Here is a 17,834-nt window from a genome sequence, read left to right as displayed (position 1 = left end):
GGGGACGGCACACAGTTCTTGGTAGAATTAAATAATGTGAAACAACATCAGTCCAAGTCACATCATCAAACTATTTAACGCATATAACTGTACCAAAAAATTGACAAGCCCCTATAGTATCTGTGCAAGCCTCATTGTCAGTGTTTTTTTTTTTTTTTTCACCATGAGATCGCCAGTCAGGCTCTTCTTTTTCTCAAATACACAAATATATTTTCTGCCTAATGCTGTTTCTTCTGTTTAGAATCACCCCACCTCCCGTCATACACTCTCCTCCCTTCGTCTTTAGGTCTCAGATTAAACGTCACCATGTTCGGAGGATTTTATGATTTCTCTGAACTAGAAGACTCCTGTAATCTCACTGGTAGTGCTCTGCAGTTCTTCAAAACACTTTTCATAAAGTCATCACATCATTCTCTATGTAATTATTTGCTGATTGTCTTTCTTCCCTGTTAGCTCCTTGAGGGCTAGAACAGAATCCTCTTTCATTACAGCAGTTCTAGAAGTGCCCTAGTGCACTCGCTGGCTCGTGGCTGGTAGTTAAGTACTTGTTGAATGAAAGAAAAAATGAATGAGTGCAGTGCAGTAGCCAGACCTCTTACTTATTCGTACGATTGAAACAGAAGACAAACCACATGGGAAGATGCTGAGCTGAGATTTTGCAGCTGACTGCTGAAGCTGACTCTGAAATAGACAGAGATCAGCATTCTGAATGTTCATTAGGAACTGCTCTTGGGACCAGCTCCTACGGAAGAGAAAGAAAGGGAAAGAAAGGAAGCAGAATTGAGCAGCGGGACAAATCTCAATGAGAGCAATAACCACCTTCATGGGGAGTTCTAAACAGGAGCTGGCCCTTCCAAGCCGCCACATGTTCAGCCAAGAGGGTGAGGTCTTCATGACCCATGGGCTTTTTCACACTTCCAAGCCAATTGGTTATTGCATATGGTCTGCCCCAGGAGGCGGCAGAACTTTAATGGAGTTGACTCTTTTGCTGAGGGGGTTTCTGAAAGGGACTGACACTGAAGTCAGCTTTCCAGCGGCAGCAGTAGCAGCACTGCTGGCAGCTGCAGAAATAAGCCCTCTGTTTCCAAAGTGGGATCCAAGTGGTGCAGTGCAACATTCACCCCGATTGACAGCATTTCGGTACAGATGTTCTCCATCAGGTATCCTGGGTCAGGGACTTGAGCTGGCATTGGGTTTGGCAGCAGGAACCTCAAGCTGTCTCTCCCACACTGGCTGCTGGTGACTTCACCAGAGACTGTAAAAAGCACCCATTCATGAAACAGACTTTCATGGCTCCTGTCTGGGTTACAACCCATGAGGAAGCAATAAGAAGTCAGAGCTGGCAGGGCACAGATTTCAGAATAAAGCACAGCAATGGCTGTGAAGATCAATAGACTCAAGTTTAGGTGGAGTATTAGCAAGGCGCAGTGGCTCGCACCTGTAATCTTGGCACTTTGGGAGGCTGAGGCAGGTGGATCCCCTGAAGGGAGGAGCTCAAGAGCAGCCCGGCCAACATGGCGAAACCCCATCTCTAATAAAAATAGAAATATTAGCCGGGTGTGGTGGCAGGTGGCTATAATCCCAGCTACTTGGGAGACTGAGGCAGGAGAATTGCTTGAACCTGGGAGGCAGAGGTTGTGGTTGGCGGAGATCGTGCTACCACATTCCACCCTCGGTGAAAGGACAAGACTTCATCTCATAAATAAATAAATAAATGGAATATTAGCTATGAGAACTACAGAAGGCTGCAAAACTTCTCAGAGCCTCAGCCCCTTCACGGGCAAGAGGATGACTCAAAGTGCTCATAAGAGTCGGTAACACAACAGGCAGTTTCCATACATGAATTCCCTTTCTACACTCCCCCCACCGCAACTCACACATGTACTTGAACCAGGCCTTTACCTGAACATCCCAACCATCATCCACCTTGGTGCCTACACACTCGATACCTGCTGCTTTCCCTGGTAGACCATTTCTGGTCATGGAGCTTGCCCTGTTCAACATGGCTGATTCTAGTGCTGGATAGCGGTGTCTGTTAGCAACTCTTTGGTCTCTCTGGTTCCTTTATCCCATGATACATGCTCAGAAGTACAAAGATGATATTTAGTACTCGGGTATCTCTTTGTCTGAATAAATATTCTTAAACCCTTCAGCCTTAGCTCTCGTAATCTACACTTCAAAACCTTCATCATAGTAGCCCCTTCCTCCATCTGAATGGGCTTTATTTTTTTAATATTCAACTCAAACTGAGATTTTCAGTTTTACAAAATGCCCTGAGCGGGGACAAGCTGGCACTATCGTGTCCTCCTTGTTCTGCATACTAGAGTTCTAGCAATGTGTTTAAGGTATAAAAACTGGTTTTAAAGAGTTATTAAACATTCTTGTGCAATGTCATCTAAACCCTCAAGATCTGTTTCACAAGAACCTCTGCTAAATTGTTCATACCTTAACCCTTGTATCTCGGCATCGTATAAATTATTCACACTTACGCCATAAGAATGTTGACTCTGATCTCTGTTTTCAGAGTTTCCATATACCAGTCCTCCTCTCTCCCTCATTAGGAATTATTTAAGGCTGGGATTTCTGCTGCACACCTTGAAGTATGGAAAATAGTGACTTTAACACTGGTCACAACTTCACAGTGTGTTTTAAGTAGTTATTTCAGTAAACTTATTTTTTAACTTAAAGTTGCTTTAAAAACATTTTTATTATGACATGTGAAAACCTAGTGTTACTTGTCTTCAAAAGAAGGTAAACAAATGTATTAAGGTCTAGAAAAATATATTTGCTTGTCAAAAGCTTTATTTTAAAGGGGATAGTAGAAGTTTAGAGGAGTGTTTCAGGCATTTTAAACCAACATGGTTTTTTAAATGTATTTTAACAATTTTTGGAAATTTTTGAAAGGAGAATAACATTCTATCATGTGATTTAATGTTATTGAGCACCAGTGCCACATAGATCACAAGTGATATTTGTCCCACACTTTGGGACAAACATGTAAGCCACTGATAAAAAATATTACATTGACAGATTATTTAGTATTCTTAGCTGGGATTCAGGGTGAACACATAGATATGCTTATCATTCCTGTCAAGGCACAGATTTCATAATCCTCTTAATGAGGAAAAGAGAGGAACTGACATCTTTTTTATCTTTGCAACAACTTCATTAAAACTGGGATTATCTGACTTTCTAATATACAAGTAATTGAAGATGTAATTGAAGATTAGCAAAATAATTTGTCCTCGATCACACTTTTAATTGTGAGGAAGATTTCAGGCTTGAACCTGAAACTCCTGACCCCAAAGGGTATTTTTATTCCATCACAAAAAGTGGAAGAATTCAGGAACTCTCCCAAGTGATAGTTTAAAAGTTCTCAAATCTGGGCATTACAATCACCTAGCAGGCTTGTTAAATCCAGATTGCTGGGCTCCACGCCCAGAGTTTCTAATTCAATAGATCTGGGGTGGGACCCAATAATTTGCATTTCTAATAACTTCCCAGGTGATGCTGATGCTGTTATTCCCGAGATCACATTTCCAGAGCACTCTCTTAGTCAATAGATATTCTTTTATTTCTGGATAAATGGTTTGCAACTCCAACTGCATGTAACCAACTGAAAATTTTTAAATAAATATACCCAGGCATCATCCCAAGCTGAGTGCATTATACCTGCTGAAGGGGATTCTGGGTAATTCCCAGCAGTGCTATTATTGTAGCACAGTTTGAGAATCAGTGGGTCACAGCAAATACACAGGGGTTCCAATGCTTGCAGTTACTAACACACAGACATAAATACCTGAGACTGAGTAATTTATAATGGAAAGAGGTTTCATTGACTCACAGTTCTGCGTGGCTGGAAAGGCCTCAGGAAACTCACACTCACAGCGGGAGGTGAAGGGGAAAGGGGAATCAAGGCACTTCTTACAAGGCAGCAGCAGGAGACAGAAAGAGACAGAGAAGGGGAAACTGGCACTTGTAAACCATCAGACCTCATGAGAACTCCCTCGCTGTCATAAGAGCAGCATGGAGAAAACCGCCCCCATGATCCAGTCGTCTCCCTCCACCAGGTTCATTCCCTGACACGTGGGGATTACAATCCGAGATGAGATTTAGGTGGGGACACAAAGCCAAACCATCCCAACAAGTGTGTTTCTGATGGTTATTACCTTTGTTCTCTAGCGTTTCTTTAGAGGAATAACGGGACGGTTGAGATCTTCCTCTAATTTGGTCTTCAGGCCTCTGGAGAGTGGCAATAAAGCTCGGCCCTGCTAGGCCCAGAGGAGGTATTCACAGGTGTTGACAGTGTGTCTTTCACATGATGCTTCTTTATCCTGATTGACAGCCTGATGCCTGGGTCTGAACCATAGCCAGCTGTCTCTCTCACAGGAAATCTGGCAGAGACGCTTTGTGGTTCTTGTCTGATCTGTGTCCAGTTTATTCCTGCCAAGACAGCCACTCTCTAGGAGAGCATGTTGTAGTGATAACAGTCCTAGTCCCCCAGGACCTTGCATTTCAATTTCCCATTTTCCTTATGTCTTACCTAGTAAGGTTCAGGTGTGCCAGTCCAGTGAGACACAAGGATAACAGGAAACCAAAATGCATGACCCCAGAAAGAGACAGCTGACCAGTAGGAGCACGCCTTTCTCAGGGTCTAGTGGCTCCAGGAGTTTTCTCACTTAGGCTTTTCACAGGAGGTTGTGAAATTGCTAGTGTAAGGAAAACACGTGTGGGAAGGGGGAACTTACCTACATGACTCTGGTGTTGGCCACTGGGTTTTATCACGGTCAGCAGCTGTGGGGTGTGTTGGGTCTGGGGTCAGTGGGATGAGGAACAAGTGGGCTATATTGCAAACAGTAACATGGGAAGAGGAAGTTTTAACCAGGCCAAAGGTGACAGGGTACAACTGGATTTCAGCTTATGTCAGGCCATTGTTAGGCCTCTCCATGGATGCCAAGGCAGCAACTGTAATAACCAAGTTGATGACATTGAGATAACCCAGAAATGGTCATCTGTTTGCATATCCTTAGTTTGCATTGGGAATACAGACAGAATAATTGCTACTTCATGATCCACATCAAGGAAGGAACTGTTCTTTTGTCAGAACCTGTTCATATGTATGTTAGGCCAGGCTCAGTGGCTCAAGCCTGTAATCCCAGCACTTTGGGAGGTCGAGGCAGGCGGATCACCTAAGGTCAGGAGTTCAAGACCAGCCTGGCCAACATGGTGAAACCCTGTCCCTACTAAAAATACAAAAACTAGCCGGGCGTGTGATGGCGGGCGCCTATAATCCGAGCTTCTTGGGAGGCTGAGTCAAGAGAATCACTTGAATCTGGGAGATGGGGATTGCAGTGAGCTGAGATAGGGCCATTGCATTCCAGCTTGGGTGACAGAGCAGACTTGGTCTCAAAAAAACAAGTTGAATTTCTGCTTGGCATCTTGAAGCTATAGGAAGGTTTTTACCTTTTGTATATGTTTATATTGCTGGAAAGCCCTCTCGATCTCACATTCAATCAACAAGTGCATTGAGGCCTAAGCACCCTTTGGGGTGTGTAGGTAATCTCTATTTCCATGCCAGCACTGGCCTAGTTATAGAACTAGGAATTCCTTCTGAACAACTGCAACGTTTGTGACTTCCACCTCATTCTAGACTCCCAGGGCTGTCATCCTCATCAGCTCCTTTCACATTCCCACAGCAACAAAGGAAAAGCAGCCAATGATGTATGTTTTTTACCATGCCACTGGGGACACTCTGGAACCAGCATAAAAAATCATTCCTGTCCGGGCACGGTGGCTCACACCTGTAATCCCAGCACTTTGGAAGGCCGAGGTGGGTGGATTACTTGAGGTCAGGAGTTCGAGACCAGCCTGGCCAACATGGTAAGACCCCCCCCCCACCTGTCTCTACTAAAAATACAAAAATTAGGCAGGCATGGTGGTGCAGGCCTGTAATCCCAGCTACTCAGGAGGCTGAGGCAGAAGGATCGCTTGAACTCGGGAGGCGGAGGTTGCAGTGAGCTGAGATCGCATCAGTGCACTCCGACCCGGGTGACAGAGAGACTCCATCTCAATCAATCAGTCAAAGCATGCCTCAAACTTACTCCAGCCAAAGGCCAATGGAGCTGGAGAATTTATGCACAGTAACAGTTACAGTCCAATCAGGGGAGGGAAATGATGCAATAATTTGAACAGATAAAGCAATGAAGGATTGACTAGTAACAAGCAAAGAGAACTCGAAAGAATATAGGAATAGCAGACTTACAGAGCAGCCGCTGTCTGCAGGACTGAGCTGGAGCATCCAAGGGAGACTCTCGGGGTCAGGTCCTTGTTGGACAGGTCATGGCTGTGACTCACTGAAGGGCAAAGAAGTTGCTATAATGCTGCCTCTGCAGAACTTTCTGGAAACCTGCCCTCTCGAACTCGCCAGAAGTCCATCTTCTAAGGTATTGGGGAACATTGTTCATGGACGGATATCTCACTAGAGTCACTGCTACAAAACTACTGAAGGTGGTGTTTTGGGACACTGCTGGCTGCGGAGCACTGTAGGAGCCTGTCCATCTGCAAGAACCTACCCAGCCAGAACACCAGAACCAAAATGGAAACATCTCCCAGCGCCCTCTACTGAGCAAAGCTTAACACCATGTCAGCTGGCAAAGGAAACTCTTATCAAAGACCCGATCCATTTTCACAAATCGGATGGTAAAGGTGAATTTGGAGTTGAGAGGCAATACATTGTTAACTGACATACACACCCAATCCTATCAGTCGATAGATGAAGACTGTTCTGGGGCTTAGGGAGGCAGAAATTCATTCTGCAACACTTCTAATCCACCACATGGATAGGCCAGATATACGTCCGCATCCAGGGAAAAATGTCATGCAAAGGAATTTGTGTCCTGGCAGATGGAAGTCAGCCTGGCATGCAGTGAAGTGTAAGGCAGACGCTAACCCTGTCTGCTTGAACCAGTATTCCATTTTCCACCTGCAGTAAGATCATGATTGTGTTCATGCACAAGCAGGCCAACCCCATCCCGAATCCCACAGGAGGATCTGTTTCCTGGCTCTACTCCTAGTAGCAAGATTGTCAGTCAGGGTCTAATCCGATAAAAAGAAAGAACTGGTTTACAGCAGAGGGAATATAATTGCAGGGGTGATGGTTAATTTTATGTGTCAACCTGACTGGGATAGGGGACAGCCAGAGAGCTAGAAAAACATTATTTCTGGTTGTGTCTGTGAGGTTGTTTCCGGAAGAGAGTAGCATCTGAATCAGTCCATGAAGGGAAGAAGATTCAACCACACCAGTGTGGGAGGGCATCATCTCATCTACTGAGGGCCCATCTGAATAAGGCAAAAAGGCAGAAGACAGGTAAACTGACTTTCTTTTTGAGCTGAAACATCCATCTTTTCTTGCCCTCAGACATCAGTGCTCCTGGTTCTCAGGACTTCAGACTCCAGGGATGTAAATCAGTGCCACTTTCAGGCTCAGACTGGGAGTTATACCACTGGCTCCTCTCTTTCTCAGGTCTTCCAACTTGGACTGAATTACACCCCAGCTTGCAGATGGTGTATCAAAGGACCTCTCAGCCTCCACAGTCACATGAGCCAATTCCCATAATCATTCTCGTGTGTGCGTGGCATGTGTGTGTGTATCTTTTTGGTTCTTTTACTCTGGAGAACCTGGACTAATACCGCAAGGAATTGCAGGTGCTGGAGGAACTGAGAACCAAATGTGGGACTGGCAGTTAATCTTTTAAGAGATTATCATTGGGAAGCCGAGGTAGGCAGATCACTTGAGGTCAGGAGTTCGAGACCAGCCTGGAGAAGATGGTGAAAGCCTGTCTCTACTAAAAAAAAAAAATACAAAAATTAGCTAGGCATGGTGGTGGGTGTCTGTAATCCCAGGTACTCGAAAGGCTAAGGCAGGAGAGTCACTTGAACCTGGGAGGCAGAAGCTGTGGTGAGCTGAGATCATACCACTGCACTCCAGCCTGGGCGACTGGGAGACTCCATCTCAAAAAAAAAGAGGGTCGGGGAGAGAGAGAGAGAGAATTGTTAGGGAGGCACAGGGTCTGGGATCACTTGATGAAGACTGCAAGCAGAATACATATGTCTAGGAGGAGGCAGAGCCACTGATTATTCTAACACTGCTTCCTTCTGGATGGCCCCACTCAGAATCCAGATGGCTGGAATCCTATGCAATGCAGCTTGCAGGGGAAGGGAAAGGAAAGGAATCCTAGGCAATGCAGCTTGCAGGGGAAGGCAAACAATCTCCAAACTGGAAAACTAGGGAAGATTGTTGGCTGAAGACACCGGGTTATATAGGTTGCCATTACACAAAAAGGAAGAAAAATACTGTATGAAAGATTGGATACAGTGAAGAAAAAGCCTTGGATGGGAAACATCATAACGTTCACACTATGAAACAGGATAACTGAGGGTGGTATGGCTCTTAATTTCATTAAAGACTGACTTTCTCTTCGGAGGTAGTAAGTTCGATTCAATTATTAACTTGCATCTGATTGTGGTAACAGTGAATTTTTAAATTCAGGTGTCGCCTCTTTTTTTTTTTTTTCCTTTTTGAAATAAACTTTTGGAATTCTTACTGCTTCCAGAACCTATTTTAATCTTCAGACCTTGGAGGATATTTGTATCTGGTCTTAGAAGAATAATGTAACATTTGGGGGCAAAAATGCAGCCAAGTAGCTCAGCACTGGAAGCTACGATGAAGAAGACCCACATGGCTTCCAGGACCTTCTCCTTGGTGCTGCAGTCAGCAGGGAGCGAGGTGACCCAGGCACTGCAGAACACCAGCATGCTGAACATCAAGAGCTTGGATTCACTGAAGGTGTCAGGCAAACCTAGGACCAGGAAAGCCAAGGTAAAGTTCCCCAGGGTCAAGGAGCCCAGGTATTCCAGGACATGGTAGAAGGCAGTGAGAAAGCCCTCAGTGCATGTGAGGACTACAGATTCAAGCTTAGAGAGTGTGTCTGTGTCAATGAAGGGAGGAAAGGTTCTGAGCCGGAGTCGACCGATCAGGAGATAGATTCCGCTTGAATCAGGGAGAATATGAAAACAACAAAATTAGGAGATCCTGATACCAATCACCATCTTCTTCTCCCTGGCATTCTGGCCTTGAGAGCCAGACTGCAGTGATGGTTTTAGTCAGAATTACAGAAACAGCCACAGTAAAGACAACTCCAAATGTTATTTGTTGGAGTCATCAGGTAGCTGTGTGGGGGTGCCCAATGAAGAGGGCAGAGCAGAGGAAGAACAGAGTGAGGGAGGCTGCACTTCCGGCAGGATGTGGCTGAAAGCCCAGGTCCTGGCTTTGACTAAGGGGATTTCCTGATGCTTCACAAATACCCCAAGGACAATTGCTGTAAGGACAGAGAAGCAGAGCTGTGCAGGCCAGAGCCATCCCCAAAGGGTTTTCAAAAGCCAGGAAGTTCACATCCTTTGGAAGATAGTCAATTATCTGATTATCTGAGTATTCTGATATTGATCATATGGACACCTTTTTTTTTTTTCATAGAGTCTTGCCCTGTTGCCCAGGCAAGAGTGCAGTGGCACAATCTTGGCTCACTGCAACCTTCTCCTCTTGGGTTCAAGCCATTCTCCTGCCTCAGTCTCCCGAGTAGCTGGGACTACAGGCACCTGCCACCACACCCCGCTAATTTTTGTATGTTTAGTAGAGACAGGGTTTCACCACCTTGGCCAGGCTGGTGTAGAACTCCTGACCTCGTGATCCAACCGCCTTGGCCTCCTCAGGTGCTGGGATTACAGTGTGAGCCACTGCGCCTGGCCTGGACACTTACGCTGAATAGTATCTGAAAAACAAAGCAATGGTTTGTTGTCTAAGGTTCATAATTCTTACCGATTCCTGGAAACAAAAAAAGTCACTTTTGGCATTGTAGGGCACCTTGTCCATCTCAGTGCTATATTCAAATGCCATGCTAGAAGCATGTTACAGAAGCAATAATATCAGAGTAACGTGCCAATTCTCTCCTTGGTTTTATTTCCCAAAATAACATTTTCTATCACTGTTTTATTTTTCCACATGCAAGTGAATTATTTTCCATTTTCTTTCATCATGAAAGCATTACACTACCTTAAAAATTTAAATATCCATTCTTTAGGCCAAGAGTTCACAAACTACAGCCTACAGGTCAAATCTAGCTGTTAGTAATTTTATAGAGCTTATAATCTATGTATATTTTAATACTTCTAGATGGTTGCATTTTAAATGGTTATACAATCATTTACATATTTTCAATTTCACCTCTTGGCTTGCAAAGTCTAAAATATTTATTATCTGGCCCTCTAAGGAAAACATTTGCTGACCCCTGCCTTTTAGGTGGTCAATTATTTTTTGAGAATTTACACTGAACCAGATGTGTTATTAAGAATGGAGACCTGCTCAACTTTTAACAGGTATCAGAGAGCCCCTCGGGTTCTAATAGTTAAATATCTCTTAGTGTATCCTTTCCACATTTCCACATTTCCAGGTAAAATTCAATCAGCTTGATGTGGCAGGAAAGGTCTTGATCATCTTGCTTGTACATAGGTTTCTGGCCTTATCTTTTGTCATAAACCAAACACTGAATCAAAAGATTCTGATGCACAGATTTATGTATCATGCCCATAATGCTCATCATACCTTCTCTCTTCACCCTGACCTTCTTCTACAGGTAGTTTCCTTTGCTCTCCTCTTCACTTGACTAATTTCTACCTGCCTTTAACAATGTAGTCAGCATGACCTGCATTAGGATGTGCCAGCACACTTCCTCAGACTCTAGCATGTGCCTGTGTCTTTGAGCCCTTTGTCCTGGGTTGCCTTCTTCATTAGGCTATGAATTATCCATGACGGTATAGTTTTATTAAACACACTGAAAAACTAGATACCTAAATAGACAGTCAAGTATAGAAACGTACCAGGAAAAATATTCATAAAAACACATTTATTGTAGCAATATTATCAGGTAAAATAGAATTCAAAGAGGTATACAGAGGAGAAAAAAAAACATAAGATAAAAACTGAACAGATAAAACGTATCATTTTCTCCTTTAGAAGACTCAATATAGTGATATTAATTGCCTGCATGTTAATGCAAAAATTTCATTCAATACAAATATCAAATGTAATAATAGGGTTTTTTTTTCCTTAGGAAATAGACAATATGATTCTAGAGTATGCGTAAGAAAGAAAATATCCTAGAAAAATTCTGAAACAGTAGGAAAATGTGGAGGAAGTCTCACTGAGCGAGTTTCATAATATTCTTTAAGGGTATAAGCATAAAAAGTTTGGTATTTGTGCATAAACAGGTAACTGGATAAAGGAAAAGAATAACCAGTTTAGAAATTGACCAAAATAGATATGATTATTTGGTGTATGGCAAGGATGGCATTGTATTTGTGGGGGGATACATATGCTATTCAGCAAATTCTGTCAATACTATGTATACACTCAAAATAAATTCCAAATAGTTCAAATATAAACTAAATTATAAAAGTATTAGGAGCCGGGCACTGTGGCTCACACCTGTAATCCCCCAACACTTTGGAAGGCTGAGGTGGGTGGATCACCTGAGGTCAGGAGTTTGAGACCCGCCTGGCCAACATGGTGAAACCTCATCTCTATTAAAAATACAAAAATTAGCCAGGTGTGATGGCAGTTGCCTGTAATCCCAGCTCCTTGGGAGGTTGATGCAGAACTACTTGAACCCAGGAGGCAGGAGTTACAGGAAGCCAAGATCGAGCCATTGTACTCCAGCCTGGGCAACAGAGGGAAACTTCGTCTTACTAAATAAATAAATAAATGTGTTAGGAATGCTGACTTAGCACATGGTGGGCAGGAGGGTGGGCAAGTGGTCTCCCCAGGACAGGGTCCTGGATAGTGCTGTGGGCAGCAGAAGGGGAAGAAAGGCCCTGTGCTCTCCTCTAGGGAGTAGGAGACCGGAATTGGAACATTTTGAGTTGTATGTTTTTTGAAGCTTTGACTCTGATTTTTAAACAATAAAACGTTCTTTAAAAAAAAAAAAAAAAAAAGGTAACCACTGAGAAAAATATTGAACCTCAGAGTGGAAGAGAAATTTATAGGTAATGAGCATTTTAGATAATGCAGGTTTAACACGACTTTAGAAATAAGAAGACACATGAAAAGTAAAACAGGCTTTCCGAAAATCAGGCACAAAATATAAAGACAGTGACTCCAGAAAAGAAGGTCATTAAATGCCTACTGGCTTTCACAAGATATAGTCAGAAGGGATCTTTTATAGGTTTGACTCTTAAATAGGTTGATCACAGAAGCAAAACATGACTGCAGATACTTGAAAGAAATCAATTAATTTTAGCAGGGTGCGGTGACTCACACCTGTAATCCCAGCAATTTGGGAAGCTGAGGCGGGTAGATCATTTGAAGTCCAGAGTTCCAGACCAGCCTGGCCAATATGGTGAAACCCTGTCTCTACTAATAATACAAAAATTAGCTGGGCCCGGTTGTGGGCACCTGTAGTCCCAGGTACTTGGGATGCTGAGACAGGAGAATTGCTTGAATCTGGCGGGTAGAGGTTGCAGTAAGCCGAGGTCATGCCACTGCACTCTAGCCTGGGCAACAAAGTAAGACTCCATCTAAAATAAATAAATAAACTTGTTATTTCTGTCTTTGAAATGCATGCAAATCTTGTCAAAAACTAATAAGCCTCCTACCACCTTTATGATCCATGATTGTCTTTTTAAAGAACCTGAGAACCATCTCTTTGAAAGTTAATCAAGGAAGATAGCATCCCTGTCTCCCAATTTCTGTGAGAGGGTAAGACCTAGCTTCAGCATGCAGGTGCCTTGCTCCAAAACTGTATCCTGTCATTGGATTTTCCTTTGGATAAAGCCAATTAACTAACACAGAGGGTTACCCCAATTTAGGATGAACTATGAGTGACAAATCATGCTATTAAGTCTTTCAGAACTACTGTTCACCACTGAATGGGTTGTATCCAGCTATATTAAACGGTGAGATTTATTTCTCTGCCTTTGCAATCTCTTTTGTGCTTGCCTGTGACATCACCTGGTTTAATGCTTACTTAATAACTAAACTGTCTTCTTTTTCTTCTATTTTTTGTGGAGAAGTTTTCTGGGTTGGCAGGAGACTTGGTTTTAGTTATATGTCCCCAATAAGGTCACACAGTGAACCAGAGCTGAGTCACAAAGGGAATAGTCTGACCCCTGGCTTGGTACTCTTTCCAGCGGGCCACTGCCTCTCAGGAGCACACGATGTTAGGTCTGCTGTTGTTTACTGTGTACCTCCTTTCTCCCTCCAGTGAGTCTATAAGCTCACAGAACCTGTAGCTGATACATTTTCTGCTTTCTCAGTGGCTAACAAAGTGCCAGGGATATGGCAGATATTCAGTAAATGCCAACTGCGTCACTGAACTTGGAAGAATTAAGTCAAGTCAATTATACTCTTAACTCTGACAAAAACGAAGCAAAAAAAAAAAAAAAAGAACTTGGATGAAATGGAAAAGAATGCAGCATGGTGTGTCATGGAGAAGAGGAAGAATTCCAAATTAGGGGTAAGAAGATCTGGTCATGAATGTTAGTTCTTCCCTGGTTTCAGTAAAGTCACCATCAGTTTCCTTAACTGTAAAGTGACCAAAAAAAATAATGTTTATTATGTAAGATTTCTAGAATGATGACCAAATGAGGATGTGAAAATTCTTTGTAATAATGGCAGTTACCGCCAACACAGTACTTATGACATACCAAGTATTGCTTTAAGCACTTTTCATATATTATCTATTTATTTAACCATCACTATAACTTTCTACTTTACAGATAAGAAAACTAGCCATACAGAATTTAAGTAACTTCAGCCGGGTGCAATAGCTCACACTTGCAATCCCAGTCTTTTTGGGAGGCCGAGGTGGGCCTCCCAAAACTTGAGGTCAGGCGTTTGAGATCAGCCTGGCCAACATGGTAAAACCCTGTCTCTACCAAAAATACAAAAATTAGCTAGGCATGGCGGCGGGCACCCGTAATCCCAGCTACTCAGGAGGCTGAAGCAGGAGAATCACTTCAACCTGGGGGGCGGAGATTGTGGTGAGCCAACATCTTGCCATTGTACTCCAGTCTGGGCCTGGGTGTCAAGAGTGAAACTCCGTCTCAAAAAAAAAAAAAAAAAAAAAAAAAAAAACTAAGTAACTTGCCTGAAGTCACACAGCTAGTATGCAGCAGAGCTGGGATTCTAACAAAAACAGTATGGCCCCTGGTTCTGCTCTGCTAACTAGTGTGCTCTATTGCCTGCTTGGTGGGAGATATTAGCATCATTATCCTCCAGGACATTCTACCAAAGTCCCTTTCTCTCTTCCATGCCTTGTCTAGCTTGCTGCTCAGGTTGTGCTGTTTATATCTCCTTGGGCCCCTCCTCTGGCTCCTCTCCTGTTTTTCAATGGATTTCTTTCTAGCTTACTTATTTCAAGAATGTCCTTCAGCCTTTTGGCAACACTGAGCTCCGCCAGGCTCATTCACATTTGAACCTGAACTACAAGCTAAGAAGCTTGAGAATTATGGGAAATGAATGCAAGCCCTATGGAGAGAGGACGTAGGTGGGGAGAGAAGCGCTGTTGGAGGAAGTGAGTGAAGACAACCCAGACAGTGGTAAATTATTTCAATGAAAGGAGAGGTAGCCCTGCCAGGAGGTCAGCTGAGTCAGGAGAACACAGGGCAAATCAAAACCCGAGGAACACAGATTTGCTGTAGGGCAGCAAAGGCCACCAGTCTAAGGGCAGAGTTGCTTCTCTATGGCAGCACCTCCAGACCAGGAAGGCTTCATTCTCCTTTATAATTCCTGAAATCCCTGGCCAAAAAGAGAGTGAAAACATCTCCCAGCAAACAACGGCAACTGGGGAGAGGAAGAGCCCTTAAGAGCCTAAGATGCACTTTTTCTCACTTTCAAGGAACTAAGCACCAGTGAAGAAATCCCGGGAAGAAGGCAGAGTTGGGCTGGGATCTAAGATCATTATAAAACAGCAAATTCAGTTGTGGAAAAAGAATTTTTGAATGAAGAGGTGTTCACTGCTTGAGGTATGAGGACAGATTTTCAAATCCAATTCTGTGTACTCATATAAAATACAACGTCTGCGATTTCAGAGACCTCTCACTGGGAGGTCTAGCAGATAGGAGGGGACTATGGAAAATAAGCGTCAATTGATCACTTAGTATTGTTATTGGTTTCTAAATCTTTTAAAAATTTTTCTAATCTATCAAAAAGAACCATACAAATAACACCGGGGTTCACCAACTGTTAACATCTTACCACATCCGTTATCCTTCCCTCTCTCTGTATATACACACGCACAATTTCCCCTGTCAAACCATCCAAAAATAGGTGGCAGACATGAAACTTATTTCCACACTCATCTCCTAAAATCAAGAACATTCTCCAATCAACCGCATCACTGCTCTCATTCAAATACTAACCCAATAACATCATCCAAATTTCAGTCCATTCTTAAATTTCCCCCCAAACCCTTAAATGTTATTTATAGCTGTTTCCCCTACCCTTGTTCCAAGTTCTAATAAAGGCTCATGAATTGTATTAAAAATCTGGCAGGGCGGGGGGTTCAGGGCCCGGGCACGGTGGCTCATGCCTGTAATCCCAGCACTTTGGGAGGGCGAGGTGGTCAGATCACAAGGACAGGAGATGGAGAGCAGTCTGGCCAACATAGGAAACCCCATCTCCACTAAAAAATACAAAAAATTAGCCGGACACTGTGGCATGCGCCAGTAGTCCCAGCTACTTGGGAAGCTGAGGCAGTGGAACTGCTTGAACTCAGGAGGCGGAGGTTGCAATGAGCAGAAATCATGCCACTGCACTGCAGCCTGATGACATAACAAGACTCCGTCTCAAAAAAAAAAAAAAATTTTTTTTTGGTCTCTCCTGATCAAGAACAGTAGTCCCACACTGTGGTTGGCAGAATAACAGACCTCCAAAGATGTCTGTATCCTTCTCCACAGAATCTGTGAAGGTGAGACCTTACACGACTACGGGGACATTGCAGATATGATTTAGTTAAGGATCACGAGATGAGGAGATTATCTTGGATTATCCAGGTGGGCCTAATGTAATCACAAGGTTCCGTTCAAAAGGGATGCTGGAGAGTCAGAGTCACAGGAGATGTGCCCATGGAAGCAGAGATTAATGAGTCAAGGATCCCAGAAAGCCTGAACAAAACTAAAGAATGATTTTCCCCCAGACCATGCAGAATTGCAGCCCAAATACCTTGATTTTAGTCTAGTGAGACTTTTGACCTACAGAACTGTAAGGTAATACATTGGTATTGCTCAGCCATGAAATTTGTATGAACTTGTTACAGCAGCAATTGAAGACTAATACACCAGTCTCCTTTATTTTTCATGACTCTGAATCTTTTCAGGTGTCCAAGACAATTGTCTTACAGAACTTTTCACTGTGTCTCTTTCCTCTCATTAAATATTTTCATCAAAAACCCCACATGGGTGATGACGTGTACCTGCCGTCAAGAGGAACATAAGGTCAGACTGTTCTACTCCTGGTGATGCTGAACTTGGCCCATGGATCAGGTGGTAGCTCCCCAACCTCCCCACCGTAAGGCACATCCCCCTTCAGAGTTAATAAAGACACCACAGGATAAAACTTTGAGAACGTGTGATTATCCTGCTCCTCAACAGCTTTTCCCCCAGTGATGTTAGCAACCACCAACCATTCATTGACTCATGAACCAATTGCTTCATTGTGGATTACAAAATGGTGACCTTTAAATTCTTTCTTTCCTTTCTCACTGATTGGCTGTTACTTGGCTATAAAAAAAAATTGAGAGTTTGTTCCTTTTCCTTTTATTTTCATGAGTATCTTCATGGAGTTTTGTGATTCAATGTAGAGGCTGTGGTCTTTTTAGTTTCTCCCACCTAGGTAAGTCCTCTGCCTCCCTCGTTATTACTTAATAACGCTCAAATTGTCCCCATATTGGCCATTTTGAATGTATGCACTGTAGCATGGGGTAGGACTCGCCTAGGGTGGCCTATTGGCTGTCCCAGGCACCAGCTGCAAGATCATGGATAAGACGTAACCATTACATTCCTAAGATAATGAAGGTTAATACATGACACCCTTCAGTAAATACAAGTGAAGAGACACATCACTGGTAATACGGTATGAACATATCTGCGGGAATACTCTGCATGTCTTATCCTAGCTCTAGATTTCATGCAAGTAATATTTACTCAGACAAAGCACACTGAGAAAGGTGTTCCAACCAGAGGAAATGGTATGAACAAAAGTAACATCATGGGGGCAGCGGCAGTTTGGTGTTTACCAGGCTTCTAAGTAGGAGTAGACAGAGGCAGAGTCGGATGAGAAAGGAAAGAAAGGTGTGGACCAGGTCATGAATGACCTTGCATCCCGCATTCACTGACTTCCGCGACATTATGAAGGGAAGTGGGTAAATGGATTTATCCATCTGAATGGCATAAGATGACTCCGTGTACCAGTCATCTCTATATACTATTTAGCTTGTCCAGGGACCCAAAGGACATGTCCCGGGGAGTGAGGGGTTAGCCAGGTTTATAGTAAGTTCTCTACAGAGGGCAGCACCATTTTCCAAATTTGGTCATTGAGTTTTAGAGACATTAAGCAAGTTGCCTGAGGTCATCCCACCAGTGAACAGGGAAACCAGGACCTGAATCCTAGGTGCCCAGTGTTAAGTCAGCAGAAGATCCAGGCTGACCCCATTTGTGTGAATACAGAGAGGATGACAGAAGAAGATGCTGAGGTTCCTTGGAGATTACTGGAGACCGGCCTTAGC

General features: G+C 43.4%; 1 protein-coding gene across 1 annotated transcript in view; it reads right to left on the bottom strand.

Annotated features, from left to right (window-relative positions):
* The window catches only part of SYCE1L (synaptonemal complex central element protein 1 like), a 76,922-nt gene that overhangs the window by 45,038 nt on the left and 14,050 nt on the right, over positions 1-17,834 (bottom strand). The window lies entirely within an intron of this gene.

Source organism: Sapajus apella, unplaced genomic scaffold (genome assembly GCF_009761245.1).
Source record: "Sapajus apella isolate SASKATOON/1434 unplaced genomic scaffold, GSC_monkey_1.0 scaffold15, whole genome shotgun sequence".
In the NCBI taxonomy this organism is placed as follows: Eukaryota; Metazoa; Chordata; class Mammalia; order Primates; family Cebidae; genus Sapajus; species Sapajus apella.
The sequence above is the reverse complement of the archived record's forward strand: the minus strand, read 5'-3'. Positions and strand labels throughout refer to the sequence as shown.